The sequence below is a fragment of the Delphinus delphis genome, chromosome 16 (assembly GCF_949987515.2).
Source record: "Delphinus delphis chromosome 16, mDelDel1.2, whole genome shotgun sequence".
Lineage (NCBI taxonomy): Eukaryota > Metazoa > Chordata > Mammalia > Artiodactyla > Delphinidae > Delphinus > Delphinus delphis.
The window spans coordinates 74,118,156-74,130,317 of record NC_082698.1 but is presented as its reverse complement, the minus strand read 5'-3'; the positions used below and the strand labels follow the sequence as shown (position 1 = coordinate 74,130,317).

At 55.9% G+C, this 12,162-nt stretch overlaps 1 long non-coding RNA gene across 1 annotated transcript in view; it reads left to right on the top strand.

Annotated features, from left to right (window-relative positions):
• The window catches only part of LOC132439473 (uncharacterized), a 110,048-nt gene extending 100,195 nt beyond the window's left edge, over positions 1–9,853 (top strand). The window contains exons 3-5 of the long non-coding RNA XR_009522364.1: positions 1,867–2,100; positions 6,714–6,823; positions 9,639–9,853. This is a non-coding gene — a long non-coding RNA (uncharacterized lncRNA). The remainder of the gene's footprint in view (positions 1–1,866; positions 2,101–6,713; positions 6,824–9,638) is intronic.
• The last annotated feature ends 2,309 nt before the right edge of the window (positions 9,854–12,162 follow it).

Here is a 12,162-nt window from a genome sequence, read left to right as displayed (position 1 = left end):
GGGGACAGCTCGCAGGAGGGCTGTGAAGACCTGGCAGTTGTCCGCGGGGAGAAGTGAGGACCCCTGACATTTCTGCTGCGCTCCAAAGGCCTCAGGGCCAGTGGTGCGTAAGACAAAGGACAGGAGGGGCGAAGGCTGGTGAGGAGGGTCTCTGGCCAGGCCTGGAAGGGCCCTGCATGCCCACTCAGAGACAAAGTGTCCTCAGTGGTCTCGGAGGTGAGGGACGGCCGCGCAGCACTGCCCCGCAGCCCTCACTTGACTCTCCTCACTGGGCCTCCAGCAGCACGCTGTCACCATTCCCACGGAAGCACCTGCTGACAGCAGCATCCTGAGGAGAACTTGTCGCCTTGTGGCCAGTGCAGGGCTTGGGCGATAAGCCCGCCCTCGTGGCACCACCACAACCAGCACCCCACTGGCTCCAGGCTGTGAAGCTGGAGGGCCGCCAGGCTGGCCCAAGGGCGCTAGAAGGCCCGTGAGACACACAAGCACCTGGACGTTGAGCCTGACCAGGGAGTGGAGCCCAGGGCGGGCAGCAGACGGACAGCTGGCTCACGACTCAGGGATCCGCAGCCTGGCCAGGCCCAGCTGGCTGTGCGGCCTTGAGCAGGCCCCTCCCTAGCAGTCAGGGCCTGAGGGTCGCGGCACAACCCCATCCTTCGGACACACTGTGGGCTCACTGGGGCCAGGGCCCCTTTGTCCCTCGTCCCTCCCAGGCTGGGTCCGCTGTCCGAGCCTTGGAGCCTCGCCAGGCCGGGAGGTTTGTGTCTGTCAGCTCCTAGCATTTAGCTGCCTCTAGCCAGGACCCCTCTGTAATTCAGTGCAGTGATATATGGAGACACTTACTGACAACACGCCTATCGGGAGAGAGATGGGGGAGGGTGCTGACCAGCTGCACCTTCCTCCACGTTGCCTGGCCAGGGGCTGGCATCCCGTTTTCACAGACGGGATGTGGTAACTCCAAAGACAGGGGGTTGATAGAAGCCCATGTGGTTATTGTGTGTGACCTCCTTTCATTCCCTGGGAGTGGGGGTGGCACAGGGGCAGTGGCTGGCCTCTGGGACTCCTGATTACAGAAAGTCTGGGTCCCTGCACTGGCCAGGCTGGAGGCTCAGGCCAAGGGGCCATGGGTAGGCTGCACCCTTGCACCCAGGGCCAGACCAGGCCAAGGAGCCAGAGGGCTTGTGCAAGGTGGTGAGGCAGCCGCTGTCAGGGCTTCGCTATAGAGGGGAGGGGGCACCCGGGGGGGCCGGTCAGCCCCTTGGAGAAAGAGCCCACATCTCAGCCACATGAGCGGGTACCTTAGCTGTGGACCTCCTTCCCGCATCCCCAGCTCGCACCACTACCTGCTCTGGGCCGCAGGGCGAACCCCGCGTGATTCAGAGGCCAACGTCACTTCCTCTGAAACACCAGCTCAGAGACAACAGCTTGTGGGCCTAACCCCCAAACTTTCAGCTCAGGAGGACGTGAACACTCCGGGGTGGACCCGAGAATGTCGTGAGGACCCCTTGTCACCTCTAGGCAGGGACAGGCCCAGAGGGGCTCACCGTGGGGGCAGATGCAGATCCTCAGGGAGGAAGGAACTCCTGCTCGATAGCAGGCCCATCACACCCAGTGGTCAGCCAGCCCAGACCAGCTCGTGGGGAGGTGTTCCCCTCAGGGCCCGCCCTGCAGCCCTGCAGATCGCTCTCCGGCCTGCGTGGGACATGCACCCAGGGCCACCCGTGTCCACCACCTACGCTGGGGGCTGCTCCACAGAGATGGCCGGAGGGCAGACCTGAGGGGCGGGTGGCAGGTGGCCAGGGACCCCCAGAACTGCCCGCGTCAGCACCAGAAAGCAAGCCCCACCTTGTCTCTTCATCCAAACAGGTCCAGGTAAAGGCCGTTTCCGTCCTGGGAAATGTGGCTGGTCAGGAGGCAGGAGAGAGCCTGTGCAGTCCTGCAGGCCACAGAGACCAACGGTGGGCAGCTCTGGACGGGACGAAGCCTGCAGGCCAGCACTCCCATGAGAGCTCCCCTTACACAGGTGGGATCTGCCTGGCGTGTCAGCCACCCATGAGGACAGTCTGTGACACGTGTCACCTGAGCTCGCTCAGGGTGAAGGTGAGCTTCAGTGGCTAAAGGATCAGCCGACTGCAACAGCCGAGGCTGAGGCTGGGGAGTGACACAGATGGGGGTGCAGTCCCAGGCAGGGGAGGGTGAGGGGAGGCAGGTCAGAGAAGGTCATGGTGGCCTATGGCCGCCAGTCAGGGAGGCAGGGACTCAGAGCCAGCCCCCCACATTCACCGGGCTCTGGGCTGCCAGCTGGGCGCAGCTGTGGCCGGGGGTGGGAGGGAGACCTGCTCCTCCCAAAGCAAAGTGGTCAGGGAGGAACTCAGGCCCGGCCCGGCCTTTCCAAGGTGCCATCGACCCGACGACCAAGCTATTGGGACCTCTGGGCGTTGAGCTCAGGGGCGGGTTGCCTGTAAGCAAGAATCCCGTGTGCTTCATCAGCAGGCCGCCTCATGCAATAGGTAGCAGCTCGTTCACGCGCACTCCCAGGATGGAGCCCGAAGAGGCACAGGAACAGGCCTAGGTGGTTCCCCGGTGCGCCAGGCGGGGACGAGGGGTCTGCGCCCCACGGCAGAGCCTGCGGGCCTCTCCTTCTTGCTGCCCTTCCATCGCTGCCAGGCCTGCAGTCGAGGTGGGCAGCAAAGCTGGCACCAGCACCAGCACTGGGGGTCACTTACACCCCCATCCCTTCTGAACCCAGATGAGTCGTCAGGATCTTTCTCAACTGGGGGCCCCGGGGGCCTTAGGGGGGCTCGCAGCCCCTCCTCCTCAAAGCCACTTTGTGAACCTTGATGAGGACTTGAATATTCAACGGAAGATCCTTCACCGTCCGTTGAAGAGGCCGCAGGAGGCAGAGCCAGGATCAAATCTCAACTCCACCCCGTCTCTGTGCGACTGTTGTAGGGCAGGTCTCCTGCTGCGGGCCCCAGCTTCCCTGTCCCCAAAACGGGCACAGCAAACTCCATTCCAGCCATCCTGGAGACCTTGGAAATCCTCTCCCCTTACCCCACCCCGTCCACACAGGGCTTAGAAAAACTGGGCAACATATAACAAACATTTAAATGCACGACTGAGCTTTCGAGGCAGCGAGCGGCATTTCCAGAGACAGAGATGAAGAGCGAGAAAGCACAGCATGTGAACCCAGGCACTGATCTGATGCTGTGCTAATGAGAGCAGGACGGGGGGACGGCTGCCCAGTCCAGGACTGGGGCTTGAAGATACACACAAAAGACCGACTGCACCCCACGACCTCAGCATCCAGCTAGCTGGACCTGCCTTAGAGGGCTGCGACCAGCTAAACCTTCACAGAAAGCTTTAGAAACTGTTAACAACTCTATCACCCAATAGCTGCACACTTCATTTTCATCAAGGAAACAAATGTTTCTTAAATTGGTAAGTTTGCCGTATTGGTCAGCTGGCAAAGCCTGTCTTCAGCAAATTGATTTTTTGAAAAACCGACTTTCAGCAAATTGACTTTCCATGAATTAGCCCTTTAGTGAATGTAGCGTCTTGGCCTGCTTCCAGTTTTAAAGGTCCTCACAGGAGAGGAGTCAAGAGCTTGGGCCCTCTTCCCTGGTGGCGCAGTGGTTGAGAGTCCGCCTGCCGATGCAGGGGACACGGGTTCGTGCCCCAGTCCGGGAGGATCCCACATGCCGCAGAGCGGCTGGGCCCGTGAGCCATGGCCACTGAGCCTGTGCATCCGGAGCCTGTGCTCCGCAACGGGAGAGACCACAACAGTGAGAGGCCCGTGTACCGCCAAAAAAAAAAAAAAAAAAAGAGCTTGGGCCCATAAGAGAAGGTGGGAATGGATATACTGAGCAGCAAAGTCCAGCACACTCGCATGGAGCAGGGCAGAGATGCTGACTGTGTCTAAGAAGAGTCTGCATGTTCTAGTAGACAGGGAAAGAATTTCAGGGCAACTTATTAAAGTAGTAGAAGTAGAAAATATGACCTCTGTGTTAGTTTCCTGTGACTGCTACAACAAGTTACCACAAAATTGGTGGTTGACAGCCACAGAAACTTCTTCTACAGTTCTGGTGGCCGGAAGACAGAAACCAAGTGTCAAGAAGGCAGCGTAGTTCTCCCTCCTGAGGATTTATGGGAGAATCTTTCCTTGCCCCTTCCAGCTTCTGGTGGCTGCCCTAGCTTTCCTGGGCTTGTGGCCACATCACTGCAGTCTCTGCCAGTCCTTACAAAGCCTTCTCGTCTGTGTAGGTCTGTGTAAAATCTCCCGCTGCGTCTCTCTTATAAGGATATATGTGATTGCATTTAGGGCCCACCCAGAGAACCCAGGATAAACTTCTGCTCTCAAGATCATTAATTTCAGGACATATTCGCATATAAGGTAATATTCTCAGGTTCTGGGAATTAGTGCGCGATTGTGTCTTTGGGAACTATTATCAGCCAACCACGACTTCCAAACCATTAGGAAGAGGAAAAGGGAAGACAGAAAATTTAGTCACTCTGATAGGAGTTAGAAAGGAGAGGGAAAATAGAAGTCTAGAAAAATCCAGGACAAAAATTAAGAGCTGGAATGAAGTTCTCATAGATCAATAAAAACAATAACCACAAATGTACTCCACAGAGACTGTCAGATTGGACACAAAAGCAAAATCTAGGCTTCTGTTGCTGACAAGTGTCACACAGAAGCATAAAAAGGTAGAAGGCAAGAGGTTAGGGGAATCCTGTCACACGAGCACTAAATGTGGATGTGTTCATCCCCAAACAATATGGACTTTCAGATACCAAGTGTCACGGGGATATATATGGCCACTCGGAGAAGACACAGGAGAAAGTGAAGCTCGCTTTCCTCTCCTGAACCCTCACACCTATGAGGTCAAGTCAGTCATGGCATGTGGCCTGGCTTTGCAAAGAAAAAGGCATTTCCTTGAAGGTTGTGGTGTCATGGTCAAGATCCGCTCAGGACAGCCTGGCTCCCAGAGAACAGCCCGACCAACCCCGTCCTTCTAGGGATGGGGCCGTCCAGTGAGAGGCTGCAGAGCAAAGCTTGACTCCTTAAGTCAGGAACTGCCTGAACCATCTTCATCTCTATGAGTCATTTTTCATCGAGACAGTGTGTGGAGGGAAAAGAGACCCAAGCACGTTGAGAGACTGTTCGAAGGCTGACATTGCTTAGGATGAGACTAGGTTAAAAAGCGAGTTGATTTACAGGAAGTGATAACAAAGCTAAAGTGATTGTGGACAAGACACAAAGGGAGAAGGAGGGGCTGACCCCTGGGGTCCAGTGTGGGGCAGTGACCAAGCACCTGGCTGGTCTTGGCATGTGGGGCCTGGCAGGAACCTGCTCCTTTCCCTCAGGGGCCTCATCTGGAAGACAGAGGAGGGGCGTGCGGGTCTCTGAGGCCTGGAGGGTGTGAACTGTGTGGACCTGGGTCTCGCCGTGAGCGGCCGTAGGCCAGAGCTTTCCCTGCCAGGGATGCTCATTGTTTTTCTCAACAGCCTCCATCTCTGGGTCCTGAGCCCTCAAGGACCCTGTCAAAAGTGTGCCAGCCTTAAGCAGAACCCTGGATCCACCCACACACACACACACACACACACACACACACACACCGGGACTTTGGACCCAGTTCTACAAATCTCAGCATGTACCAGAATTACTTCAGTATGTAATGGCCCATCCTGATTTTTAGAAGGAGCCGTTCTTAAACTGCATGTGAAGATCATTCTGTCTGGAATCTTACAGCAAGTCTAGGGGTTGCCATGTGGGGGTCATCTCTCCACGGCATTGGGAGACTTGCCCCCTTCGAGGACATCCAGCCTCCCTGACTGCCTCTTCTGGACAATCCCCTGCGAGGCCAGCCCCTGGTGGGTTCAAGGGAGAGACATGGTCCTCTCTCGGCAGGAGAGAGTCGCCCTCTTCACCCTCAGGGTCCCCCACTCTGCATTAGCTTCCTCTTCACATCCCAAACTGTTCCGGGGACCCCAGGCTGGCAGGCTGCCCAACTTCAGAAACAGCCGTGAGCCCAGTGAGAGTGGGGAAAGACACCATTCCCTAGCGGGAGGCAGGCAGCAGAATAGGCTGGGGCTGGGAGCCAGAGCACCTGGGTTCAGATCCCGGCAGCACCTCTGACTGACTGTGGGACCTCTCCGAATCCCAGTGCCCTGGTCTACACTGCATGGGTCACTGGTCATGGACAGTACACCCACGTACAGAAGAGGAAGGAGGTTCAGAGTGTGAAGGGCATGCCCAGGGGATGTGCTGTTAAGTGATCTCATCCACATCCAGGCCATACAGCCAAAGCCTGTCCCAGAGCAAGGTGTATGGCTGGGAGCTGGCGCGCACTCGGGGCTCCTGGGCCTGGAGTCTCAGAACCTGTGATAGTGAATTCTACGTGTCAGCATGACTAGGTCGGTGGGGTGCCGGGATATTTGCTCAAGCAGTATTCTGAGTGTTTCTGTGAGGGTGTTTCTGGATGACATTAGCATGTTTTAAATTGAAGTATAGTTGAGTCACAATGTTGTGTTAGTGACATTAGCATTGAATCAGAAGACGATATAAAGCAGATTTCCCTCCCTGATGCGGGCGGGCCTCATCCAGTCAGTTGAAAACCTGAATAGCACAAAGGGCTGAGCCTCCCCAGAACAAAAGGGAACTCCTCCTGCCTGACTGTTGAACTGAGACATCGATCTTTTCTGACCTTCAGACTTGAAATACTGCGTCTCAAGCCTGTCAGACTAGAACTTATCCCATCAGCATTCCTGGGTCTCCAGCTGCCAACTGCAAATCTTGGGACTTCTCAGCCTCCACAAGCAGGTGAGCCAATTCTTTATAATAAATCTCCCTAGATAGATGCATAGATAGATAGATGATAGATAGATAAATAGATAGGTAGATAGATAGATAGATAAATAGATAGAAAGGGTATCTTACTGGTTCTGTTTCTCTGGAGAACCCTAATACAGAGCCCAAGAGTGGGGGATGACCCTGCGCCCACTGTACCCAGAAAGGATCCACTCTTCTGTGCTTCCAGGAAGGGTCCCTCAAGTAGGGCAGGACCCCACTGCCTCAGCCAGCACTTCTGGGGTCTGTGAGGTCAGCAGCCATGGGCTGAGGGAACCACCCCCAAGGTCAATGCTGCTGTGAAGAGAGGCAGCCTGGGCTGTGAAGTTCAGCGGGTTGAGGTGTAAACCTGACTCAGACCCTCAACCAGCTGTGGCCTGGGGCAAGCTACCTACCCTCAGTTACCTCTCTGTGAAATAGGGATGTGAGAGCTCTTGCCTCACAGGGTTGTAAATACCCAGTGTAGTGCTTGTCACACAGCTGACACTGGATAAGTATTAGCTGGTGGCAGAAAACCTGGAACGCAAACAGCTGGCCCCCATAAAAGGGCCAGACTTGTCCCATATCTAGCCGTGGACAGAGAGTTGAGCCCCATTGCTGAAGAGCCCAGGACTGCATGCCAAGAGGCACCTGGCCCAGGACACCTGCAACTGTCCATCAGATGCATCTACTGGGAGTGGGAGCCCCAGGGGAGACAGAAGGTGCAGCCTCCGAGACCCCGACCTTGAAATCCTTGTTCCTCTGTGGTTTGTGTGCCCAGCCCCTCTGGGAGTGCCCAGGAGGGTAAGCCCGTACTCCTCACTGGGAGGCATCCAGGGCCTGCATCTGTGCCATGGGTCATACCCTGGAGGTTGGACCTCATGGAAACCTCAGGTCCCCAGCCAAGAGTAACACCCGCAATATGCCTGTCCCATGACAGCTGGCCCAAGAGCTAACTTCCAGGGATGTGTTGGTCACCTTGCACTTTCAACCCTCAGTGCCAATCTTGTCATCAGCTTGTCATCAGTGGTCTCAGACACCTCTGAGGACTGCTCAGCACCACGATCCAGCTCCACAATGGGCGCAGTATGTCCCTGGCTTCAGAGGGGTTCTCCAGGGGAGGGGTCCTGCGAGCCCCAGTCCATATATGCCCCACTTCCAGGCACCTGTGCTGTCTGTGCCTCTTGCTGATCATACCCCTGCTGCCCCAGACTCACAGCCCAGAGCATCTTGCTCTGTACAACATTCCTACTGGGGCCATTGTATCAGTCTGCTAAGGCTGCTATCCAACAGAGATTTATTTCTCACAGTTCTGAAGGCAGGGTTGGTTTCTGGTGAGGCCTCTCTTTCTAGATTGCAGCCACCTTCTCCCATGTCCTCACATGGCCTGTCCTCCATGCATGTGGAAAGAGGGAGAGAGAGAGGTGGAGAGCTCTCTGAGGTCTCTTCCTCTTCTTATAAGGACACCAGTCCTGGGACTTCCCTGGCGGTCCAGTGGTTAAGACTTCGCCTTCCAATGCAGGGGGTGTGGGTTCAATCCCAGGTTGGGGAGCTAAGATCCCACATGCCTTGCGGCCAAAAATCCAAAACACAAAACTGAAGCAATATTGTAACAAACTCAATAAAGACTTTAAAAATGGTTCACATCAAAAAAAAAAATCTTAAAAAAAAAAATAAGGACACCAGTCCTATCAGATTAGGGCCCTACCCTCATGACCCCATTTAAGCTTAATTACCTCCCTTTAGGCCCGGTCTCCCAGTACAGTCACAGTAGGGGCTAGGGCTTCAACATATGCATTTGAGGAGGACACAGTTTAATTCATAACTGCTCTCACGGCATGTCCCCTGCCCAGCTGTGTGCTGGTGAACCCCAGGAGGTCCAAGGCCCTCAAACAGAGCTGGGACAGGTCCAGGGAACCCCCAGGGGTCCTGCCTGCCCTCCCTGGAATGCAGAAACCCTGAGCCAGCCTCCCTTTAGAGGGATGGAGGTCATCAGGTACCGAGGGCTGTTAGTCCCCAGTTCTCTCCCTGCTGATCCCACCACCACTGTGCTGACCCCATGCCTGTGAGCCCACCTGGTGACCCCGACAGGAGCTGGTGTTTCCATGAGACATGTGGGACTTGCCATGTCCTGGAGAAGGCAAGGCCCCGAAAGAAAGAGGGCCTGGGAATCTGCATCCCAACTCCGACGCTCCAGAGCCGGCCCAGGAGCCCCATGCAGTCCATCTCCAGACCTCTGGCCTTAGGCCCTCTGCTGAGAGCGCCTTTCTGCACTCTGCAGCTTTGGGGCCTCACCCAGGAGTTCCTCAGGGCTCTCCCAAGCGGCGGTGCTCAGCGCTCACCCCTCCCTAGACTAGACTCCAGGCTTCCTGGCCCAGAACGTCCCAGTACGGACGTTCCTCAGGGGCTCCAGCTTGCAGCTTCAGGCTGAGGTGGGGGTGTGGGGTTGAGGGTGGCAGGGCCTGAGACCCAGAGCAGCCCGTACCTCCCAGGCCCCTGAGCCCTCATCCTGCTGGTGCTCTGCACCCTAGGGTCCCTTTGGGGGAAGACACCCATACTGTGCTCTCCTCAGCTGGGCATCTCTGATTGATCCACTTACGGGGGTACAGATGAGAGAGCCCTATGGAAGGCCAGGTTGCAGAGCCATGGCCCTCTGTGTCCCCCAAGGCTCCTGCATGGGCAGAGACCATTACTTCCTTTTAGAAAGAGCTCTTTGAAGAGGGAGCGCTTTAGAAGGAGCGTTTCCCAGCAGAGATCTCAAATCAGGCCCTGGTGTGGGATTCGTATCATTGATTTTATTGATACACAGAAAACACAGCTTGACGAAAAACAAGAAAGGGCTATTATAAATACATGAAGATGGAGCAGAGCCTGTTTTCTGGAGGGAGTGGAGTGGGGCTCTCAGACTTGCCCTGAGATGCACCTGACTGCCGCCTGCCTGCCTGGATCCGGCCCCTGCCTGGGGAGAGGTGGTGAGAGGCACTGGGGCCCCTGACATTTGGTGGTGACCTCCTCGGGTGGCCTCACCTGCCTCCCTGTGAGGCCCCCCAGATCTGCTGCTCTGAGCTCTGCCCTCAGGGATCTCCTTCCCCGTGCGGGCTGCACCTGGCAGGGGTGATGGGTCTAGAGATGAGGTCAGGGCTGGAATGCAGTGAGGAGGGCTGCGTTTAGGGCGTGGTGCCGGGGCCCCAGCAGGAGAGGGCATGCAGCAGAGGGGATGCTGAGGTCGGTCCCAGGAGGGCAGGGTGAGGGGTGGATGCTTGGGGGAGCTCCCCACCACCCCAGGAGCTAAGCCTTGGTGGAGACACGGCTACTCACCCCTAGGAGGGGGCTGGGACCCCCACCCATCCCCAGGTAAATGGACTCGACCAGGTTGGCTGGAGAAGCCTTCGCTGGACTCTAGGGACTGAGTTAGACTGTGCAGGAGGGAACGTCCTGGGTACGCCAAGGCCTGCCTCAGCCTCCCAGCAGGGCTCCCAGGGCCGCAGAGCCAGTGGAGAGCAGTGTGGATCATGTCCACTTCCGTGCGGGCTGGAGGAGAAATGATGCAGTCCAGCTGCCAGGAGGTGAGAGCACCACACGGTTGTGGCATTTTCCATGCTGTGAGGTTGCTGGGAGGGGAAGGCCTTTCAGAGGGACATTCAGCCCAGCAGGGAAGGGACACCGCCTCAGACGGTCTCCCTGTATGGCAGGGGCAAGTCTCAGGCCAGCATCTCCTGGCCTGGTTGTCACCCCGAGTAAAACGAGGTGACACCAAGGCTGGTGGGCAACTGGGAGCAGAATCCCACACAGCATCCTCCTGGCTCCGGGGAAAGACAGAGCCCTGAGGAGCAGACTTCTAGAGGCAGCCTCTTAAGTTCTTTCCTGAAGCTTCACACCTCGTGTTCAGGCTACGTTGGCCTGAGTGACGGTATTTAGCTTTCTTTTTGTGAGGAAAAACCCATGGAACTGACTTCCTTTTTATATTTCCACTGGGGCTGCAGCTTACACCTTAAATGTGAGTATGTCAGGATAACAGGGGGTCAGGGGACTTGCTGGGTGCAAGTCCAGTTCTCTGAGTTGTCCATCAGGGCAATGGGAGCATGCCCGAGCTCTGCTGGCCTACTTGGGGATGGAACAGGGTGCTGGCTGACTTCATGATGGTGACTCAGGCTCTGTTGAGAGGCTCCTGTGGGCCCCAGTGAGATCAGAGCTGCCACGGAATTCCCGAGCCACAAGGCAGAAGCTGCCACCTACCCAGACAAGCTGATCCTCGGAGAAGCTCACCTGTATGGCCGTATTTCCTTCGAGGTAATGGAGTTGTGGGTTTCCAAGGGAAACTGGGGCTTTAGGGAGATGGGGATTCTGACTTTGATCTTTCAGCTCAGATATTTTATCTGCCCATTTTCTGATTAGTTTTTGTCTGACAGGAGCCTCAGGGCCAGCACTCAGTCCCAGGGTCTTAGGGTAGGAAATGTCATGCCCCAATTTTCCTACAGAATATTTGATCATGGTGGAGGAACCATAAAACTTTCAATTAAACTTGGCTGATTGAGCATCTCATTTATTTTCGCTCTCTCCCCAAATCCTACCAAAGTGACCATACATAAAAAGAGAAGTTTCAAACCTACAAAGACAAAATAAACAACAAGTCAATCAAAACACAGGGAGGGCTTCCCTGGTGGCGCAGTGGTTGAGAGTCCGCCTGCCGATGTAGGGGACACGGGGTCGTGCCCCGGTCTGGGAGGATCCCACATGCCGCGGAGCGGCTGGGCCCGTGAGCCATGGCCGCTGAGCCTGTGCGTCCGGAGCCTGTGCTCCGCAACGGGAGGGGCCACAACGGTGAGAGGCCCATATACCGCAAAAAAAAAAAAAAAAAAAAAAAAAAAAAAAAAAAACACAGGGAAAGAGACAACCGAACAACTGATACCAACACACTGTGGGAACATGGAAAGCAGGTGATGTGGTGGAAACAGCCCTGAGTCCCATGGAGGGAAATGGATGAGAAGCAGTGACGGATCCCCAGTGTCAGGCCTCAAGACCCCCACCACATGCCTGCAGGAGGTAGGAGGTGTGTTCCCAGGTGAGCCAGAGAGGTCCTACTGGGAAGGGGAGGCATCATGTTGGAAGTGAGGGGCAGGTGAGTGAACATCTGCCTTCTGAGCGATGACATAGGCTCCCCACCCCCTTCTGCCATGAAGCAGCAGCGCAAGTACCAGCAGCCTTTCTGTAGCCCCCAGGCCAGAAATTAGAGGACTTTTCTCCAGGGAAATGAAATCATCCCAGAGAAAAGGCGTTTAGGGAAAGATCCTTTCCTTAAAATGCTGGCACATCGATCACATCTCTCTATACAA